Source organism: Stegodyphus dumicola, chromosome 1 (assembly GCF_044657685.1).
Source record: "Stegodyphus dumicola isolate Sdum_Otavi_A_Nest chromosome 1, ASM4465768v1".
Lineage (NCBI taxonomy): Eukaryota > Metazoa > Arthropoda > Arachnida > Araneae > Eresidae > Stegodyphus > Stegodyphus dumicola.
Window position 1 is genome coordinate 164,738,888 of NC_140768.1, and position 22,152 is coordinate 164,761,039.

Sequence of the window (22,152 nt, forward strand, 5' to 3'; positions counted from 1 at the left end):
CCCCCCCCCCATACTTTGAGAAGCACAGCTCTGGAACATCACTAAAATTTTAATTGAATGATTAAAAATTTTTTGAAATTTTCATATTAAATATGAAAGAAATAATTACGCATAATGTCTGTTTAAAATAATAGCAAAAAATTTGCTAGAGATATTATAAGGCAATGATAAACATTGTTTTATCTTCATTGTATATCAAACTATTCAAAGCTTCAGTCGATGTTTCGCGTTTTATTTGCAGTGTTTAGATAATTAGTTTTCTTTGATGCTCTAACAGGAGAAATGTACTATATTATATGCTATATTAGTCAGTTTTTTTTTATGAAACATGTGAGTTCAATATTTGGTTTAAAACACGTGATTAAAATAGTGCTTTGTCTGGTCCTGTGCGACATCATTTAGGCTATTATTTTTGTTGTTAAGAGGCTTATCTGATATCTGATACACGATAAATATAAATTTCCCGCAAGTTCTACCGTCAGTAGCCAGTCTCTTTGTGTCTTATCAGCGACGCGAATGTTTTACTTGGTGTTTTTGAAAGGTTCGACGCTCAAGAGTACTCCCGGGATCGTGCTTCAAACTTGGAAAAGACGTCTGAAGGTATTCTAATTCCAAATGCTAGTTGCGTAATATGAAGTTGATTCAAGTTGATCTGCAAGTTGATCATACAAATGAGAGATTTAAAGAGCGAATTAGTAATAACTTATTTTAATCGATTTAATTTTTTATTTGATTGACTTGAATTTGATTTATTTTTTTTTTATTTATTTTAATTTTTTAATACTGTCATCAATAAAAATTCATCACAAGCAAAATTTAATTACGAAAACGATGACTGTTATTTTTCATGTTGCAATAGTTAATAACATTTTTAAATAAAAGGATATGTTTAAACTGTCATAAATGTTAAAATAGATAAGTTAAAATCGCAGTAATTATAAAATAATACTTTAAATAACTGAAAATATTTTCAAAGAAAAAACAAAAGGTAGCGTTTTGCTGAAAGTAGACAGTTCGCAAATTGTGATTGCAGGAATTTTTATCCACTTATCCTATGCATGCCATCAAATGATTTATATAATCTGAATTTAGAATTTAATCAGTTTTAAATTCAGATATGCTTTCAATAATTAATTGATAAACAAGAAAAATATTTGGGATCTATCTGTAATGAAAACATGCTGTATTACTAATTTATCTTTCTTACAGTCATCCTTTTCAGTCTTTCTCTTAAATGCTTTATCAATTACAAATAAACCAAAGTGCATTTAGAAAGTGAAAGATGTTTCTACTCAAAAGATAACTTATTCGTGACAGACATAATCTGTAAGCAAAGTCGTATTTTCAAGTCTGAAAATTGCAAAAGAAAATTTTTCTTATCACGATATTTGCTATTTTTAAATGTTAATAGAGGTGTTTTGATTGTTATGCAGATCTGCTGATTACTGTGTTTTGCGGTATTCCTCTCAAAACTTTCTGATCAAACTGCGTTTATTTATTTTTACATGTTCAGTAACTTGCAGTATCATTAGCCTTCATGTATTTTAGACGTGCATCAAATTTCTCATACTAAATTAATTTTGTATGATAACCATTAATCAGATGTACATTTATTTCCAGTAGTATTTCCGAATTCAATTCCAATAAAATGATTTTTTTAATAATTCCTATTTCCAAGAGTATAATTAATTTAATGCATTAAAATTCCTATTTTAACGCATCCATTACTGGCTAAAATATTGGGTCATTCTATAAATTCGTGAACATTTTTGATAAATTTTTAAATAATATAAAAAAACACAATTTAACATTTTAATCAATTATATATTTTCCTACATTATCTACAATGTCTCGCCATCTTACAGGCAGCTTTTTTATGCCATTGCTGTATAAAGACTCTGGTTTTGTGTACATCCTGTTTAGAATTTAATTTTTTTCCCAGTAAAAAATTTTGTAAGGCACGAAATAAGTGAAAATCACTTGGGGCAATATCTGGTGAGTAAGCAGGTTGTGGCAAAAGCTCCCAATTCAATTCATTCATTTTTTGCAGCGTTGTTCGAGTCGTATGCGGTCTAGCGTTGATGAAACAACACTTTCTTGATATTCATCCGTTGTGGGCGTTTTTTGATCAATTCTGAGTTTAGACGGCAAAGTATAAACGGCTATAAACTTCTGAATGAATCGTTTGATTTGGTTCTAACAGTTCAAAACGACCTGAACGGGGCTCATCATCAATGCTGCTTTTTCCAATTTTAAATTTTTTAAACCATTTCTGGGCAGTCCTTACACTAATATTGTATTCACCATGTAGACTATTAATTTTTATCCCTGCAAGCCTGGCATATTCACCACACGAAAATAAAAAATGTAGCACAGCACGTTTGTACTGATTACCTATATTCATCTTCTACGGTTACTAAAATGCGTTCGATATTTGCGAAAGTGGGTGATGAACTGAATATGTTAGTCGAACAATGACAAATTTCAACAAGTTCAAAATTGTATTGTTTTGGCAAATGCGTCATAGTGAATTCCACGCATACTCTTAATGCGCACGAACTTACGGACTTACCCTATATATAAGCCTTTTAGAAATGAATTTAATTTACAATAATTAAAGTAAAATAATAGATAATAATTAAAAATAATTAATAGTACTCTGTTTCCAACAGAGGGAATCTTATATCACTGACGTTTTGTAGTAATATTATGTAAATTTCAGTGTATATTAGTCAAAACATTTGCACAAATTGCTACAGTTTCCAGCCAATAGCATGAAGATAGTATAAAAAACAAATCTGCTGAGTTTACGTTTTAGACATATTTCATTTCTGTGACCTTTTTTTTTTTGTCTGGGTTAGTCAGGATAGGTACATAGTGTCAAAATAGTTTTAAGGCATTCTTTCACTGAACTGGTGAATTTGCTGAAAATTTAATTTCTAGCTACGGACAGCGGGCTAGTTACATACTGCGGAAGAAATTCAAGATATCTGATCCAAATTTTTGGATAACAATAAAAAAAAAAAGAAATTTAATTCATCATATTGGTACTGGAGCGCCATGATAAGTACCAGTTGTAATGATTCGTGTATTACACTTATAGCAGTAGTGACATTGCTGCCCTAGTTAGCAGCATTTTTCGAAGTATAGAGAAATTTTTAATATTACTTTATCAATATAAATTGAAGGTTTTTACTTCCTCCGGCAATGTTTTTTTAGTCCTATCCTAACAGACGTGGAACGAGGTATAGCTATGTCTGAGAACAACGGTAAAGTCTTGAGACGATTGAAATAAGCTTTTTTGTTTCGATAGAATTTAGACCATGTTGCGACACCATGACCATAGCTCCTGGTGATGCAAAATAAATAAATCAGTCCAAACGACTACATAATTAAATACTGTATTAGAAGTTGGCTCATTAACTCTGTGCCGGAGGCATATTTCACAAGTGCACATCTGTGTACCCACCAAGGGAGTGGCTTCTAGGATGCACCAATGGGCATCCAGTAATATTTCTGTCTTGTCACATGATCTTTCGGGGCGCTTTAAGAGTTAATCAAGATGGTTGAAAATATTTTGCCACGCAATTTTCTATACAAAATAGAGCATCGTCGATTTCTTCTCAAAATTTTCATTGCGAAGTTAGATGAAATGTAAGTAATTGTGAAGATTTCACTACCCGGTTGAAAGAATTTTAAATAAATATAAACACATGTTTGATACTCCGCAAAAATATCCGTTTGAAATATCAATTAATAAGTGATAAATACGATGAAGAAAGAAATATGTGATAAGCATCTGAGCCCAAATGCTAACTTTACATAAAACTATGCATATGAAAAAAAGTATTTACACCAATTATATATGTAAATAGAAGTCAGCACTTTTTATTGCAGTCTATATGAAAATTATGTTCTATAATAGTAAACAGTGTAGAATTTTACTCAAAGTGAACTTTACTAATTTGCATTTGTACACATTTAGTGTGTTAAATTTCACATTTAATAACTGCTTACTGTTAAAATATATTTTCTACGCAAGAAATATTCATCAAACAGAATGAATTTATCTCTCACAACGAATGTATTCAATTTATTCACATATAACATTTAATGTTAACAATGGATATAATCATATCATACACAGTATGTAGTCCGAATCGTAAACTTTCAAAATCAAAAGAATGCAAGCACTGAAATAAGAAAACAGTAGATTCATTGTAACACTTCCAGTCCTTCTCAGCTCAATTAAAGAAACTATACACTTGAATTCTCTTAATCCACAGGTGTTAGTAAATGCATAATATTGGAGGCTAACTGTAGCTTGAGTCATTTTCTCGATGTAAAGAGCGATAATATGCCGTGAACATCAATCCAAATATCAATGCGTGATAAAAATCGCGAAAGTGAAATGTCGGCGATTAATTACACTCATAAAACGAAAGCACTACGAGATTTTCTGCTAAAATGCCATACATTTATATAACTGAGAACCAAATGTAAATTAAACGTAAACAACGTACGCTCACATGCACGAAGATAGCGTCACAAGAGCAATAGAAGCTCATTGGTCCATTTTCGAAACCCCTCCCTTAGTGGCTACGCTGATGTGCAGTTGTTTATTAAATAAACTCCAGGGGGAGGACGCGGGACATATGCCTGTTAACCTCTGTTAAACTTCAGGCGTCCCCGTCCTCCATCACCTGTCATCTGTAAAATATGCGTACCGGAGCGTCAGAAGGTGGGCAACTATAGAACGCAGAGTCGAGTAATTACAGCTATCAGAGCTGGCAGGAAACTAACAATCGTAGCGCGCGCGTTGTGCCTGAAACATTCTCTGTCTTAAAATCGCCAAACTTCAGTTACTCATTTGCATTCTCGTGAGGCGTGCTAAAAGTATAAATTACAGTAAAGATTAAAATAAAATAACTGGTTTATTAGCATAAAATTCCGTATAAAATAATTATTTGTCAATTCACTGAGGCAGTTTTATAATCAAACCCTCCTACTCGAAGATTACTATTAACATCTAACTGTCATCTTTTATGCTCACAGAGATAATCTGAGGGAAACAGCCTGCTCTTCTAGCCACGTGATGACATATACTTACAATGATATCGCATTAGGTGTAGTTAGAAATCACATTTGGTATGTGCTTATGATGGCTTTGCTCTTTTCAGCCCAAATGACGATTTGCAAAATTTTACATAACCGTCAACGCCAAGCCATAAACAGAATTTTTCACTAAAATCTGAAAACTCATTTGTGTACCATTAGTATCCTAGAACGCAAAATTTTGTATTTTATCCCCAAAGTCCAGCAATTTTTTTTTCCTTTATCTACGATAAAATTATTTCTCAAACTACAGACTGGCACAACAGCTTATTATTCCAATTCGCGAATGAAACTTGGTTGAGATACTTCGAAGATACCCCTAAAAAGGTTTTCCGTTACAATTTTTCCCAGGTTAAAAATTTAATTGATTTTAATAGTCTTTAAATTGAATGTCCAGCAGACGACGATAGTTTCTTAATAAAAACAACGTTAAAGTGTTGCATAATATGAAACCGATAATAAAACAAATTCCAATTCCAAATTTGATGTTTCCGGATGCAAATATTCGGTGGAGGATTACGTCATTCAAAATTGAATGGTTCTAGGTACTGTTGTTTGATCGCAATGCGAGAAACATACATACATTTATGCAGATTTTTCATTATTTAATTTCGTTAAATATAACACAGGGCTGTAATACTTGGTGGCAACAATTTTAAAAGAGAATCAACGCAGAGAGTGAATCGACGCAAAATGCCAAAACAAAATTATTAACCTTCCTGGACCAAGCTCCTTTAAGCTAATAAATTTTGTAAATTAATTCAGGCTACTTTAATTTTCTTATTTTTACTTCTTTTTCTTTTTAAAAATTTTTAACTTCGCTGTCTTTTTTAGTAACATTATGCTTATTTTTTTCATTTATTACATTAATGTTTTAACTCACTTCTGTAAGCTACATGGTATTCTTTACGGAAAAGATAACTTTACAATTGGAACTTAAAATAAAAATAATGTAATAATCAGTTTCAAATTAAAAAGTTTTTTCAAATTTTTACTTCTTCCTTTTATATTAAATGCTGTACGTCGGCGCTTGATTCAACGTTTGAAATAATTGTACAGATATTTGGTTATGCTTCATACGGATGCTCATAGTATTTAGTAACGTATAAATAATTTATGATGAATTGCAGTTATAAAGAGCTTCTCAGATTGATATTATTTAATTTTATCAAAGAATTTTTTTTTTTGTTCTAAAATTTTTATCTGCGTAATTTCAAACCCATTTTTTTAAGACAAAACAGATTTTTAAGTGACTTTTAAAGGGGATTTTATCTTTAGACTATTTTCTAATAAGTTGATATTTAGCCTCTGCACCAGAATCTTTCATATACCCTTAGGCATTTACACGGTATCTATACTTCTAATAAAAAAAAATTCTAGGAGTTAGTAAAAATATATTTTTGTAAGCTCTAAATCACGTACATGTGGAGAAAACCAAAACTTCATTGCGACAAAAAGTACTTATTTCGGTATTTGAAGCCTCGATAACTGAAATAAAAGTTGTCTTGTCCATGGTAAATTAATTTTTTGAGAAAAGCAGGTTTAAAATGAGATATTTTGAATTTAGTTTATATATTCAAATAAATTTTCAAAAAAAAAAAAAAAAAACCCTGAAAGACTTCATATTTTACATTACGCTCAAAAGGGGCGCTTTTTAACGTTTTCTGCTTTAGCTTTATTTATTAAATATCATATTTTTCGCACCTAAATCATAAAATTCAGTTCAACAGCAATATCACAAAATAATTTTAAAATGAGCACAACTTTACAATTTCAGATACACAATCTTGCGCGCTGGAGATAAAAATGTTTTTTTTTCGTACAGTGTTGCCATTTCTCGCTTTGAAATCTTAGAGTTTCTTAATTAAAAATTCGTTAAAGTGTTACAAAATATGAAATCGATAATAAAACCAATTCCAAATTCCAAATTTGGGTTTCCAGATGCCCATATTCGGAGGAGGATTACATTATTCAAAATATGATGGCTCTAGGTACCGTTGTTTTATCACAATGCGACAAACATACATACATTTATGCAGATCCCCTATTGTTTAATTTCTTAATATACAATACAGGGCTGTAATATTGGGTGGCAAAAGTTTGAAAAGATAATCAACGGAGAAAGTGAATCGACGCAAAATGCCAAAACGAAATTAATAGCCCTTCTCAGCTAACGTTCCTTCTCGCTAATAAATTTTGTAAATTAATGAAAATTATAACAGCTGTAATAATATATATAAATATATATAGCCAAAGTAAATATTTTGGTTTTAGCCCTATCTGTCTCTGAAAGGTTTCCCACCCATTCGTAATTACAAATTCAAACTTCGAAAACCTGTTATTTTTTTTCTTGCTTACTTATTTAAGGAATAATAGCAGAGCTTCAAGCTTCTTAAATTTTTTCAAAGACTACACCGAAAATATCATCCTTAGATTTTGAATTATTTTCCACTTCAGCATCGGTAATTTTTTTTTTGTTGCTTTGATTATCTTTTTTTATTATTATTATTAAAGCATGTGGTTCATCTTTTATTTCACTGCCACTCTTATTTCCATTTCTGACTGAATCTCTAACAATTATTAGTCTATGTATTTATTCGAAATTTACATCCAAACGTAAGTTCATAAGAACTGCGATCTGCTCCAGAGCGATGTTCCCTACTTTTTATAAGTTTAATTAATTTCATTCCTTCTGAGCAATTTTGTTGCAGTATTTATTTCAAGTCAAGTGGATTACATATTTTCAATGTTTTTATTCGCTCGTTCAACTGAATCTTGTGCTTGACCATGTCTTAATCTTCCATGAATAATTTTTAATTTATCTGACATTCATCAGTGAACTTTAGCCATAATTCAAAAGCAAATTCCTAGTCATTGTCATTTCACAAGCTGCATGGTACTTCCAAATATTGTGAACACATCCAATAAATAATAAGTAACTCCTTTAGAACTTTTCGTTCTAAAGCTCTTAAATGAATTAATTTCGTTAACTAGTTTTGATAAACCATCATAAATTTATATTTTATCCATTTGCAACTGCTTGTCGAAGAGCTCGATTTGACAACATGAACTGAAATCTCTGCTTTTATCCGGTCAGTCCATAAATTCGTGCATTAAGAGTATGCGTAGAATTCACTATGACGCAATTAATAAAACAATACAATTTTGAACCTGTTGAAACTTGTCATTGTTTAACTAACATATTATTCAGTTCATTACCAACGAACGCATTTATTCAATATCGAATTATTCAAATATCGAACGCATTTTAGTACCCATAGAACATGAATATAGATAATCAGTACAAACGTGCCGTGCTACCTTTTTTATTTTCGTGTGGTGAAACTGCCAGGTTTGCAGCGATAAAAATTAATAGTGTACATGCTGAACACACTATCAGTGTAAGAACTGCCCAGAAATGGTTTAAAAAATTTAAAGTTGGAAAAAGCAGCATGGATGATGAACCCCGTTCAGGACGTTTTGAAACTGTCAGAACCAAATAAAACGATTCATTCAGAAGTTTATAGTGAACAACTTTGCCGTCTAAACTCAGAGTTGATCAAAAAACGCCCATGATGGGTGAATATCAAGAAAGTATTGTTTCATCATGATAACCCTAGGCCACATACGGCTCGAACAACGCTGCAAAAAATGAGTGAATTTAATTGGGAGCTTTAGCCACATCCCAGATATTGCCCCAAGTGATTTTCACTTATTTCGTGCCTTACAAAAGTTTTTACTGGAAAAAAATTAAAATTCTAAACAAGATGTACACAATGAACTTTCAAGTTTTTTTGCATAAAAACCAGAGTCTTTCTATAGCAATCGCATGAAAAAGCTGCCTGTAAGAGGGTGAGACATTGTAGAAAATGGAGGAAAATGTATAATTGATTAAAATGTTAAATTATGTTTTTTTTTATATTATTTAAAAATTTACCAAAAAATGCGCACGAATTTACGGAGTGACCCAATAATTATCTTAATAATAAAACTTCTTTTTTAATGCTTTGCTTCTTGATAAGGTTAATAAAGACTCAAATAGCATAAAACTATCCATTCTAGCACTCTTATACTTTTCCTTAAGCTCTTCCATTGGTGTCCGCCGAAAACATCGCGGAGAAAATAACGCAAGTTGGAAACGTCGCCCCACAAAATAAAAATTTAAAAAAAGAAAAAAAAAAAATCGTTGCAGAAAAGTCAAGAAGAAAACATCGCAGTTCTAAAACATCATTGTTGTCGAAAATAAAGCAATTCGAAAGCTTTGCAGTTGAAAACATCGTCGTCGAAAACGTCGTGGTTGGAAATAAAGCACCTATAAATCATCCCATGACGATAAAATCTCAGGCATGAGTTTTTCAGGCTTTAAAAGCTGTAAATGCATATTTTCACAATGATGTGTGAACTCAAAAAAAAAAAAAAAAAAAATTTACTTTTATATTTCGTATTTTGAATTAACAAATAAAGTTATGCTGAAAAAATGGGCAGGAAACATAATCATTCAAAAACTGAAAATTGTGAAAATATTGAAATTATGAATATTATTTAGTTGACATGTTCCGTCACAACTGACAAATCTAAACGATTGATTAACTGCATGCTGTACATGAAAATGTTAATGACACTTTAAGAAGACAAATAAACTCAAACAAAACAAGAGTTAATTGCCACGAGAAGTAAAAGAAAGTAATTTTAGAGTTTGGTAATTAATTAAATAATTTTAATAGAGGTAACCTCATGCAGAACTCCTGTTCTTTTTTCTAATCTTTTTTACTACATTTTTCGCGAAATATTTTCAGAAAAACTCTATAAAAGATATTAATTAAAGAATGACATTTGATACTTAGCTATGTAAGATTAAAACTGTATTAACTGCTACGAGTTAGCATTACCCTTCTACTAAGTTTTTAAATAAGTTTCCTGCTTACGTAGAACACTGAAGTGCTTAGTCGTAGAATATTGAAATTTTGTATATGGAACTGCTATAGCATCTATTTGTGCACTTCTCTTTTTTATCGCAATTAGCAGTTCCAGTTCAAGTTTACACTTACAGCAGTTAATGACGAAATTGGCTGGGATATTTAATTTCAAAATTTTCCACTTTTGATATCATTTTCAACTTTCCTTGAGAGATCAGTTAATTAAGACAGAATAACTTCAGCAAATAAGTTTAAATGAAGTGCAGCAAAAAATGTGCATAATTTAATAGCCCGTACAAGGAAGTAATGTGGTGTCCATATTAGATTTTTACTTCCTTGTACGAAGAAAAAAGGAAGTATTGTAATCGCGAAAAGTTTCAGGTATCATATTTCAACGCAAATATCTATTTTCACCGCTATCGAATGCAATTTAACGATGTTTTTTCTTGACATCTGTACGTAAAGACAAGATAAAGGACTCTTTTCCCCCCAAAAAAATTGTAAAACTAATTTAAAATGAATTCGGAAGAGAATGTTTCGTGGCGTCTGTGCGTACGTACGTAAGTACGCATGTATCTCGCATAACTCAAAAGAGGGTAGCCTCAGAACGTTAAAATTTTGTATATAGGACTGCTATAATATGTAGATGTGAACTTCGTATTTTGGTTGCAATCTGACGCACCAAAGGTATATAAATATATGTATATATATATATGTGTGTGTGTGTGATGTATCAGCTTTAGTCGTAGCTTAAATAATCAGACGATAAGTTTAAAAAACAGGATCCATTTATTATTATTCAGGAGAAATAGCAGTTTCAAAAATCAGATATCCGGAGTAAATAAAAAGAATTACTAATAACTTTTTGTATGAAGTTTACTGCATCGTGACATTTAAAAAAAAGCCCCGACGATATTCCTTTTGCGAGTCTTTTTATAGCCTCTGGAAAGGCGGAGCTTCCAAGAAATGACGTCAGCCTCTTCAGCCAATCGAGTTCGCTTTAAATATTTCCAGAACCTTCTATAACTGTACGTGTAGAAAAGGCGGGAAAAAACAACTTGACTACGGGGCGGTGGATTTAATTCTCGTACTTTCAAATAAGAGAACGTCGCCATTAAAAATGAAAAGAACATACCGTTAGAATTTTAAGTGTATTCTTGACTATGGAATTTTATTATTACATATATGTATATATATATCCACTCTGTTACTAGGCTGAGTGATCTCAATTTCTTTATTCTTATATGTTTGTAAATTGTGTATCTTTTGCTTTAAAAATGATTGAATTATGTTTCTCTTATCTTCCGGTTAAGGTTTGTATGCCTTTAATAAATCTGCAAGCAATATTTGTACAATTATAAACAATTTAAAAGTTGTTTAAGTGCCGCTAAGCCTAATAATTTTTTTCATGTCGGCCATTGCTTGTTTACATTTGAAACAGCAGAATAGTAGATTTGTTGCCAATCTAGAGAAAGTAAGCGTCGCAATAACAAATAGAATCCCTTCTTTCATTATTCCGAATTAAATCATGCTTAATCCATTCTGGAATTTATTCGAGGAAATAAGTGTTTAAAATTTACTTCATAATTTTCAATACAGACATATTGATTTTTAATGTATTTTTGCTTTGTCGCGAAGTGAGAACTGAAATAATTGAATGAGAAATATTGAATCGTCTGTGAAAAACTGTTTCCATTTTGTTTTGTTTGCTTAATTTCTTTTGTACATCGTTTTAGATTTATTATAGTATTTGAATAGAACATGTGGGAACGATTAGCTAATTCTTCAAATGATATAATTTTTGTGCATTCTGAGTTAAAATATGAACGAAATATAACGCTGGTAAGTGAACCTAGCGCCAGAGTATCGCTATGATAAACAAATATAGTGAATTTTAAAGAGTGCATTTATTCTATTGTGGTTTATTTATATGCGTTATCGACGAAATAAATTTAATTCAATCCAATAAGTTTAAATGAAATGCAAGAAAAAATGGGTATAATTTAATATTCCGTACAAGGAAGTCATGTGGTGCACACATCAAATTTTTTTGTACTGAAGTACTATCATATTAATGTGGGTCAAAATTCGGGTTTTAAATACTATTATCTCTAAGTCATGTTTATTGTGTCCTCAAGAACCAAACTGGGAATTCACATTTATCTTAAAATCTGTTGAACATAAGTTTTAATGTACTTTAAATCGCTTGATGTACTTTAACATAAGATGTACTTTAAATCGCTTGATGGTTAAATTTTTCTCTGTACCTAACGGTTCGGTTAATACGTAATCTCAGTGACAGTAACTTCTCTTTTGTAAATGTTTTCAGAATTGATAAGTCATGCAACTCGTGACAGCTATCGAAGTTTAAACTTAGATAAATATCTTAACGCAATTCCTGATTTACTATCTATAGCAAATAACATTTGTCTGATAAAATTAAACAACTGTAAAAATATTTTTGTATTAGTAACCTACTATTTCTGTCTCATTTGCCCTTATGAAAATAACTTGATTAAATCTGTATTATGTAAATAATTTGATTAACTTGATCATTTCAGGAAACATCAGGCATGTTTCATGATACCACTGAGTTAAAAAATAGTAACACACTTTTTACATAATATTGGTGATAAAAAAATGGTTCTTGATATATAAGGTTTATTTAGATAATAAATTATTTTATGCTAACGTTTGGTACCTTCGATTCTCCGGCTAGCTTTCACCAAAATGTAAATTAATTTCCATTTAAATAGCGAGTAAATTTAAGTATAGAGCAAAACCCGAAACTCATGCCGCTGTCCAAAAGAGTGGTGAGTGACTTTTGGACCTATTAAAGTACAGAATTGTTTTTTTAAGTTTGTGGAGTTGAACATTTTAGGCGAAATTAGAGTTACCTGGTTATTTTTTATTAATTTGTATAATTCAGACCCCTCCGCGAGTGAAAGTAAATACTCTTCTTTAATTACAAGCTATAGCAAATGAATCATTAACTTGAATTTTATTTCTCAAGTGCTTATTTGAAGTTCAGTTAGACACTTGATGGTTTCGAAGACAAAATCTCGTCGAATTAAGAAACAGTAAACTATTAAAGATAGATGTGTGTTTAGCTTTAAATCTTAAAAATAGTTCTAGGAAATTTATTTTCCCCATCATTTGTTTCTCTTCTTTTGAAATTGTTGCCCAAACGTAAAATGTGGTTTAACTGATAAGTTATACAGCTATTTAATTATAGAGAATATTATAATTTTGCAGTTAATGAAACCCTTGCCTTTTTAGGTATTAAATTGATAATTATCATAAATACGAGTAATAAGTTATTTTTAAAATTAGTATACTGAATGTTAGAAAAAGGTTGCGGAGGTATTGATTTCGTTAAATATTAAGCCTTAAGAAAGTATAATCTTAACGATACAGAGAAGAAAGGTTTCATAAAAATAAATTTTAATACTTGTATGCTTCCTAGAACGGAAATATTCCAATTAATAAAATATTTATAAGTTTTGATTAGTTTGAGTCAAAAGCTTTCAGAGTTGCGATGTTGTTCAAAATTTGGAGAAATAAGCTTGATAAATATTTGTATGAATAATTAAGGAGCGAGTTGACAATTTAAAAAAAAAAAAAAAAAGAAAATTTGTAAGGTTTCAGATCTTAAATTACGTCTAAAGAGGCGGTTTTTTTTTTTTTTTTTTTTTTTTTTTTTTTTTACATTTTGCGTGTTACCTTTATTTATTAAATATCATGTTCTTCGCAATTAACAATAAAATTCAGTTCAAGAGCAATATCGCAAAATAATTTTAAATTGAGCCTATCTTTAGAATTTCCGATAAACAGTCTCACGCCCTGGAGATAAAAATGTTTTTTTCTCTGCAACGTTGCCATGGCTCGCTTTGAAATCGTTGAGTTTGTTAATCAAAAATTCGTTAAAGGTTTACAAAGTCAGAAATCGATAACAAAACAAATTAAAAATTTCAAATTTGGGCTTCCAGATGCCCATATTCGCAGTAGGATTACATCATTCAAATTTGGGTGGCTCTAAGTATTATCCCAATGCGGAAAAACATACATACATTTATGCGGATCCTTCATCATTTAATTTCTTCAGATATAATACAGGGCGATCATATTGGGTGGCAACAATTTGAAATGTGAAACGGACATTCAGAGTGATTCGACGAAAACTCGCAAAACAAAAACAATAGTCCCTCAGGGACAAAGCCCCTTTGGACTAATAATGGAATAAGTTCAAGCTGAAGCTGCTAAATGCTAAAATCAGAAGCTTATGTTTATTTATTGCGTCCTAAATTTGTCATCTAAATTCTTAAATTTAAGTCCTCAGTAGGCACGAGAACCTATGCTAATTGATTCTCGAAAGCCCCGTGAGTTTCGCATATAAATATAAAACACAATTTAGTTTTTCAATAATCAAATCATTGCGAATATTTTACTAACTGGCATTTTCACTCTGTGGCAATTATACACAAAAATAGATTTTGTTTATAAAGAACTCTCAAGAGACAGTTATCTAACAGTTCTTCGCTTTGTTTAAAGAAATAATGTTATTATATGCATATATTAAAAGGAAACGAAGCCGGTAAACACTTTTTAGACCTCAGATTTTCGATTTCATGCGTACAATCCCAATGTTCGATGCCTTTTAAAAATAATCTGGAAGCCTTCAGAATATAAGAATTTTAAGCTTTGCGAATAATTTACAAAGGCTCCATACAGATGCAAGATTATATTATCTTTCGAAATTTCCGCTGCATTCTAGCAGAAAGCTTGAAATCAAAAAACATAAAGTCGCAGTATCTAAAAATTTAAATTTTATTTATAATTCCGTAATCCTTGCAAAGACTGCGTGATTTGCTATAACATAATCATTTCTGTCAACGACTTTTACCTCTATATAAAACAGTCATTTGCATGAATTTTGAGTTATCGATTTCAAAATTCACAGAAATATAGAATAATCATTTATATAAAGTTTCAACTATAGTAATTAATGCACCTTTTACTATTATTATTATTCCGATGTTTATTAATTGTCGCTACTAATCTTAAGCTTTGAATTACAAAAAATTTGCATGAATTTTGAGTTATCGATTTCAAAATTCACAGAAATATAGAATAATCATTTATATAAAGTTTCAACTATAGTAATTAATGCACCTTTTACTGTTATTATTATTCCTATGTTTATTAATTGTCGCTACTAATCTTAAGCTTTGAATTACAAAAAATGCTTCTAATTTGCTACACAATTTAAAATTAGTTTTTGCTGATTTTCCTATTCCTAGTATGCTAATTAATCAATAAATCTAGGTATTTGTTTTTTTTAAAAGCCTTATATTAAATCCATCCTCATCTTAAAGGAAGAAAAATATTAACGCCACGTTCTTACAAGATCTCGGAAAGAAATATTTCCTGAAACGCAAGATGACAATAAGCTATTTTTAGCATACGTTTCGTTAGCTCACCGATGGACTGTTTCCGTAGGAACCATTTCATTTCCGCACCGGTAACTTCCCTTTCCGCCAGTAAAACGCATATTCTACCGTAGAGTTACTTTCACTCACGCTTGCAGAAACAAATAAGGCTTAGCCAACGAATAAAAGAGGCGTTGATGTTATTTAAGCGACATTTCTCAATATCAATACCCATTTTACTTCATTTGTCGACCCAATTTCTGATACGTAATATTTACTTCCTATGCGCAAAGGTTTATTCGTTTTCCTCTTATTATTTCGTCGATGGATGCGCAAAACCAAGAAACCGAAAGAACGGTAAAATTTAACCATAACCGTAAATGTTTTGGCATTTCACATCTTTTTTTTTTTTTTTTTCCTGTCAATAAAAATAAAAAGAATAAAGGATTTTTGAAATAAATATAATAATAAAAGCAAGAAAGAAAAGAGCAAAATACTGTAACGTGCGTACGGGCTCTTAATAAACTGAATGCACAAAATCGATGAAAAGTGAATAAAATTTATTCTTAACACAACAAATAAAAACAAAATGCTTAAATTTCCTTAGAGATGTTCGCACAGTATAGCAATATCTCACAGTAGTTATCTTTCAAACTGCTAAAACGTTCAGCAGAACTTAATTCAAAAGAGAGAAAGCGAAACCGATTTCACCGCGAATTCGCTACAGTAAACAACAACAGTTGTCCAAACCACAACTGAATTGAGGTGTTTTCCTCCAGCTTTTATAAGCTTTTTCATCTGTCACGAGAAGCTTCTCGTAATTTCTTGAGTTTTATTAAAGGAAAAGAGTAAAATTACGAGATATCTATTTATTAAATGCGCGTGCTCCTGTATTTTAACTTTTCAGACATAGCTAGCTTTCTCTTCAAATAAGTCTCGTGCTGCATTGCACGGGGATATAAAACAATTTTAATTAATACTACTAAACATAGCTAAATAAATACAAAAACCGTAACACTACAAAAGAAAAAAAAACTGAAACAAGATTTTCATTATATACGAATAAAGGTTACTTTCTTTGAATGTAATTCATCTACTTTTAAGAAGCACCTGTTTTATGTGTGTGGTACATTTAATAACTATTAAATTCAATTTAAATTAGCAAACATTCAAAAATGCTTTTGTAATATACACCGGCCACTAGCTTAGAAACCTTTTATGAGTATTTGGTTAGGTATCCATTAAACTGAATCACAATACGCATATTTTTCGTCATTTACGCTACAAGTTGTATAAATGGATCTACGATCAAAGAATAAAAAGCTGTTAGAAGATCAGCTGTCAACTTGCTCACACTGGATGTAAGCAGAATGCTATATCGAGTTAGGTTTTCTAAGTGTTTCCTTTACGTTCTCTGTAGGTCAAATCCAGACTCTAAGGCGACTAACAAAGATACTGGAAGTTGCTGTGGCGCTTTTGGAACGATTTCTGGCTTTTTTGATTGTGGTGGCGGGGAGGGAGATTGAGTAGGATGGACTATTGTCATGTGCGAAGTACTTACATCCTTCTAAATACACTTAATCTTCTACAATATCTAGATAAATTTTATGCAACCATAGCAATATCAGTGCACATATTTCATACCAGCAAACCACATACCACGTTATCTCCAACAGACTTTTGAATTGCAATCAGCTGATAAATTTAAACTGAGTTTATAGCTTCATGAAGCTTCCTTCCCATTCTGTGATATTGGTCAGTACGAAGCAGCATGGGACTCATGCGATTGCGTGACTTGTTTCTGTTTGTCATTATAATTTAGCAAAAGCAAAATTTATTTTTCTTAAATCAGGAGTTATTAGAAATCTGGAGTTTTTAATTTGTCATTCGGTTTTTTTACCTTCCACATATCTGTATGTGGCATATTTGTGAATGACAGTTATGCATCTTAGGCGAGCAAGACGGATTACCGTATACTTTACTTTAGAGATCCAGTCAGATGTATAGTTTTGAAAGCATTTCTGCAACAAGGCGACCACCCACAAAGAGCTCTAAGACTAAGAGCCTACTCATCATGGGATGAATGATTCATTCCATGGTCAGCAGACAAAGAGCAGAAGTAATCCTAACTCGTACCTGCCTTGATGATTAAAATGATTACTATAAATTATTAGTACATAGGGGCTTTTTCCCTGAGGAAATAGTGTTTTCGTTTGCAATTTTGCGTCGAATCACTCTGAATGTCCGTTTCACATTTCAAACTGTTCCCACCGAATATTATCGCCCTGTATTATAGTTGAATAATTTAAAGAATGAAGAATCTGCATAAACAGTATGTTTCTCGCATTGTGATAAAACAATGATACCTAGAGCCATCCAGTTTTGAATGTCGTAATCATACTGCGAATATGGGCATCTGGAATTCCAAATTTCAAATTTGGAATTTATTTTATTATCGATCTCTTGTTTGAAAAACTTTAACGAATTTTTGATTAACAAACTCAAGGATTTGAAAACGAGCGTTGAAAGTGCCAGAGCATTTGTATACTAATTGCTTGCTTCTCTGCTTCATTATACTGCTTACGTCACTCATTGTAATTATAATTAGCAGTAGTATGAGACTTAAACATCACAAGTATGCTTATGTGAGGATGATTTCTAAACTTCTACTTCCCTCGAATCTTCGTTCTCGAATTTTTAGCTTTCGGGAAAGAATAGATAATTTTAAAAGTAAAGCGATTTTTAATTACAGCATAATAACGAGTAAAAGTAAATCAAAATACAAGCCCCATTATTCTTCACCTCACTTGCATATATTATGAGATAATGCATAGCGCCTCCATTAAGGCAAAAAAATCCAGTCATATAAAGTCATATAAAGTAACTTTTCTGCAAATCATTTACAACAAACAACTCTTTATAAGGAGTTGCTATTTTTACTTCCTTGTACGAAGTAAAGGAAGTAGTATTGCAATCACCAAAAATTCCAGTTATCGTATTTCAACGAAGATATCCATTTTGACAGCTATCGAATGTAATTTAACGATGTTTTTGCGTGATATCTATATGTAAGGACAGAATAAAGGACTCTTTTTCCCTAAACGAATTATAAAACTGATTTAAAATGGATTCAGAAGAGATTTTTTCGTGGCATTTGTACGTGCGTACGTATGTATATGCGTACGTACAAACTTGTTTTACTTGTTTTTGAACTTGCGTATTCCTTGCTTTTACGCGGAAACTCTAATTTTAATTGTAAAATTTTTTTTAAAATTCTTTTTAACTCTATTTAGTGCTTTAGGCTTTTCTATAGCTTTCAATTTTTCATGAAAGATATTTTGAGTTTTTATGTATTTTGGCCTTTCCACGAAGTGTGAACTGAATTAATTGAACGAGAAATATATCTCTAACGAAATTCCAGGAAATAAGTGTTTCGTATTAGCAGCAAATATTGTCGCCAATCTGACTCGGACAGAAGAGAATGTTTACGAGTAGCGCATGCGCATTAGGTAAGCGGCACTGAACCGTCTATGAACAACTGTTGCTCTTTTATTTGTTTAATTTCTTTTATACATTGTTTTAGATTTATTATAGTATTTGAATAGAACATGTGGCAACGATTAGATAATTCTTCAGATGACATAATTTTTGTGCATTCTGAGTTATAAAATGAATGCGATGTAACGCTGTTAAGGGAATCTAGCTCCAGAGTGTCGCCATGGTAAATAAATATAGTGAACTTTAAAGATGCATTTATTCTATTGTGGTTTATGCGCTATCGATGAAGTAGAATTCAATGAATTTAAATGAAATTCAGGAAAAAATGCGTATAATTTATTATTCGGTACAAGGAAATTATGTGATGTACACATCAGATTTTTTTTATTATTTTTAAATGTTAACAAGGTTATTGGACCCAATTTACCAAACTTCGGTTATGATAAATCGTATGTCACATGCTATTTAACTTTCATTTTTCACATAGACTAAATATTTTAATCAACCTGATAACTTAAAATGTTAATCGTAGTCAGAAAAGTACTTTACATTCATTGCAAACCATATGAATCGTATTTGTATGACTTTTGAAGTATTTATTTATTTATTTTGAAGTATTTATTTATTTTATTTTGAAGCATTTATTGTATGACGTATTTGTATGTAGAAATTTAACCTTATATCGCTGCCAATTTGCATAATTTTTTTTTTTTTTTTTTTTTAGTCCAAAGAGGCTTTGTCCTTGAAGGACTATTGTTTTCGTTTTGCGATTTTGCGTCGGACTCATAAACGTCGGTTCACTTTTCAAACTGTTGCCACAAAATGTTAGAGTCCTGCATTATATTTGAAGAAATTAAATAATGAAAAATCTGCATAAATGATTGTCTATTTCTCGCATTGTGATAAAACAATGGTACATAGAGCCATCGAATTTTGAATGACGAAATCCTACTGCGAATATGGGCATCTGAAATCCCAAATTTGGAATTTGTTTTATTATAGATTTTATATTTTGTAAAACTTTAACGAATTTTTGATTTACAAACTCAATGCTTTAAAAGCGAGAAATGGCAACGTTATGTAGAAAAAAAATACTTTTATCTCCAGCTCGCGAGACTGTGTATATCGGAAATTCTAAAGATATGCTTAATTTAACATTATTTTGCGATATTGCTCTTGAACTGAATTTTATGGTTTAAGTGCAAAGAACTTTAATATTTAATAAATAAAGGTAACACTCAAAACGTTAAAAAAACGCCCCTTTGGACGTAATTTAAAATCTGAAACATTTCAGATTTTTTTTTTTTTTTTTTTTTTTTGTAAATTAAATTCTTTTAACGGATAGCTTTAGGAAATCCTGCTGTTATATAATAAGTATATTATAATTATTGTAAATATTTAAGACTGACAAAATGTAGGTATTTTAAACAGGTAGTTTATACGTATAATTAAATTTTATTCCTCTTTAATAAAGAAGCATTTTATAACGAAGCTATATAGTATGAAAGCTCTTCACTCTAAAATGCTTAATTTGCCTTTAAAATTAGAGTAATATTGTTTTTACATTTCTAATCTCGTTCATTTCATTATGTGTAATGCTCGTTTTTATTTCTTTACAACAAAAAGGATGCTTGAATTTTAGGTATCTGGAACGTCAATAGGAACGATAATATATCTTCTTCAAATATTATGCTATGATTCAGATGAAAAGCGCCGATTTTATAAAGAAGCAAAATCTTTATCTCATTCCCAAGTCTAACACTCTTCAACAGGGAAAGTGCTCTTCAAGTTTCTTAAAGAAGTTTCCGCTAAAGCCACTATTTTAATCTTTTATGTTATCTTTTATCATCTTTAATCTTTTTATTTTACTTAATTGCTTCTTCAAACAGCGTTTTCCCTAAACGAATTATAAAATGAATGAAAGGAAAATACTAAATTCTCTTTTATGATAACATTCGTTACGCTCAGTGACGACTCGTAGCTAAAATTAGTGGGGGTGCTGTTCCAAAAGAATTAACCTTTGTTTTAAAATTGTCTAAAAGGAAACAAACATGTATAAAAAGAAAATTTATTTTGAAACTTCATAAAATCTTACAAGAAAAAAATTAAACATTTCTTAATTACTTTAACCAAAATTGTTAAAGTTCAATCTTTGTCTATTCATTTAAAAATAAAAACCATTCTTCTTGTTTTAATTTACGCGAAAAGATCAATAATTTTCTCCTCCGGATGACAACTGAGGAAATTTTTCCATATTGAAAGCAAAGCAAGCGCATTTAGTCTTTCCGAATTCCTAGCGCTTCTTAGAAAAGATTTCATTCTTTACAATGTTGAAAAGCAGCGTTCTGCCTCTGATGTAGTCATGGGAACTCTCAAGAGAATTTAAATTTTTATCAGTTTCGTAATTTTATTAAGAACATCATCTAGATTATTTTCGAAGATAAATTTCAGTAGCTCAATTAATTTGCAGTATTCATGGATATCAGACCTACGATAGAATACTTTTAGTTCATTTTCAATCTTTTCTTTGTCAATCATTGGATATGCTTGAGTGGTCAGTACTATTTCTTCTGTAGAATGTTCATTCCTAAAACTAGCGAAGCATTTATTGTTTAACAATTTAGCAGCTGCTAAGTGTTGAGTGGAAGAATATCTGTGGATTATATCAATACATAGTATAAAGTCACATATTTCCTTAGCTTCTGCCATCAGTGTTTTTGAAAAATTCTCACAGTACTTTGAATTTCTTAATTCTAAAATGGCAGTTTTGATATTTGTTATATATTCTTTAACTTTAAACACACTAATTTCTTTGGATTGCATTTAGTTGTATATTGTTTCAACATGAGGCATCTGATAAAAAAGCTCTAACCAAAACTTGAAATTATCATCATTTAGATATTTTAAAATTCCTGTTGTTTTTGCAGTAGGAACAGTTGTTTCATTTGTTGTTGTTGTTCTGCATTTGATGTTGATTGAATTTCAGTAAGGCAATATTTTAAAGGTTGCAAATTTTCATGAACTCTGTTTTTAGTCCGTATGATGAAGTGGAGGAATACCACACGCGCAGAGTAAAAAGAAATCACGTTTCCAACAACATTGCGGCACAACCAGAATTGCGGCACTGCAAGAGCGACAGTGCTTTTCTCTCAGCCCGGCTCGCGTGCTGCTTTCTGTCTGCGCATGCGCAGAAC

The 22,152-nt window shown here is 30.9% G+C and overlaps 1 protein-coding gene across 2 annotated transcripts in view; it reads left to right on the plus strand.

Moving 5' to 3' along the window:
- The first annotated feature begins 456 nt into the window (after window positions 1-456).
- LOC118201995 (uncharacterized) overlaps window positions 457-22,152 on the plus strand; it is a 39,167-nt gene continuing 17,471 nt past the window's right edge. The window contains exon 1 of one of the 2 annotated variants that reach the window (XM_035374150.2): window positions 457-600. The gene's annotated coding sequence lies outside the window, so the exon portion shown is untranslated. Of the gene's footprint in view, window positions 601-12,744; window positions 12,845-22,152 lie in introns of those variants that run through there. The other variant, XM_035374155.2, reaches the window with a different exon arrangement.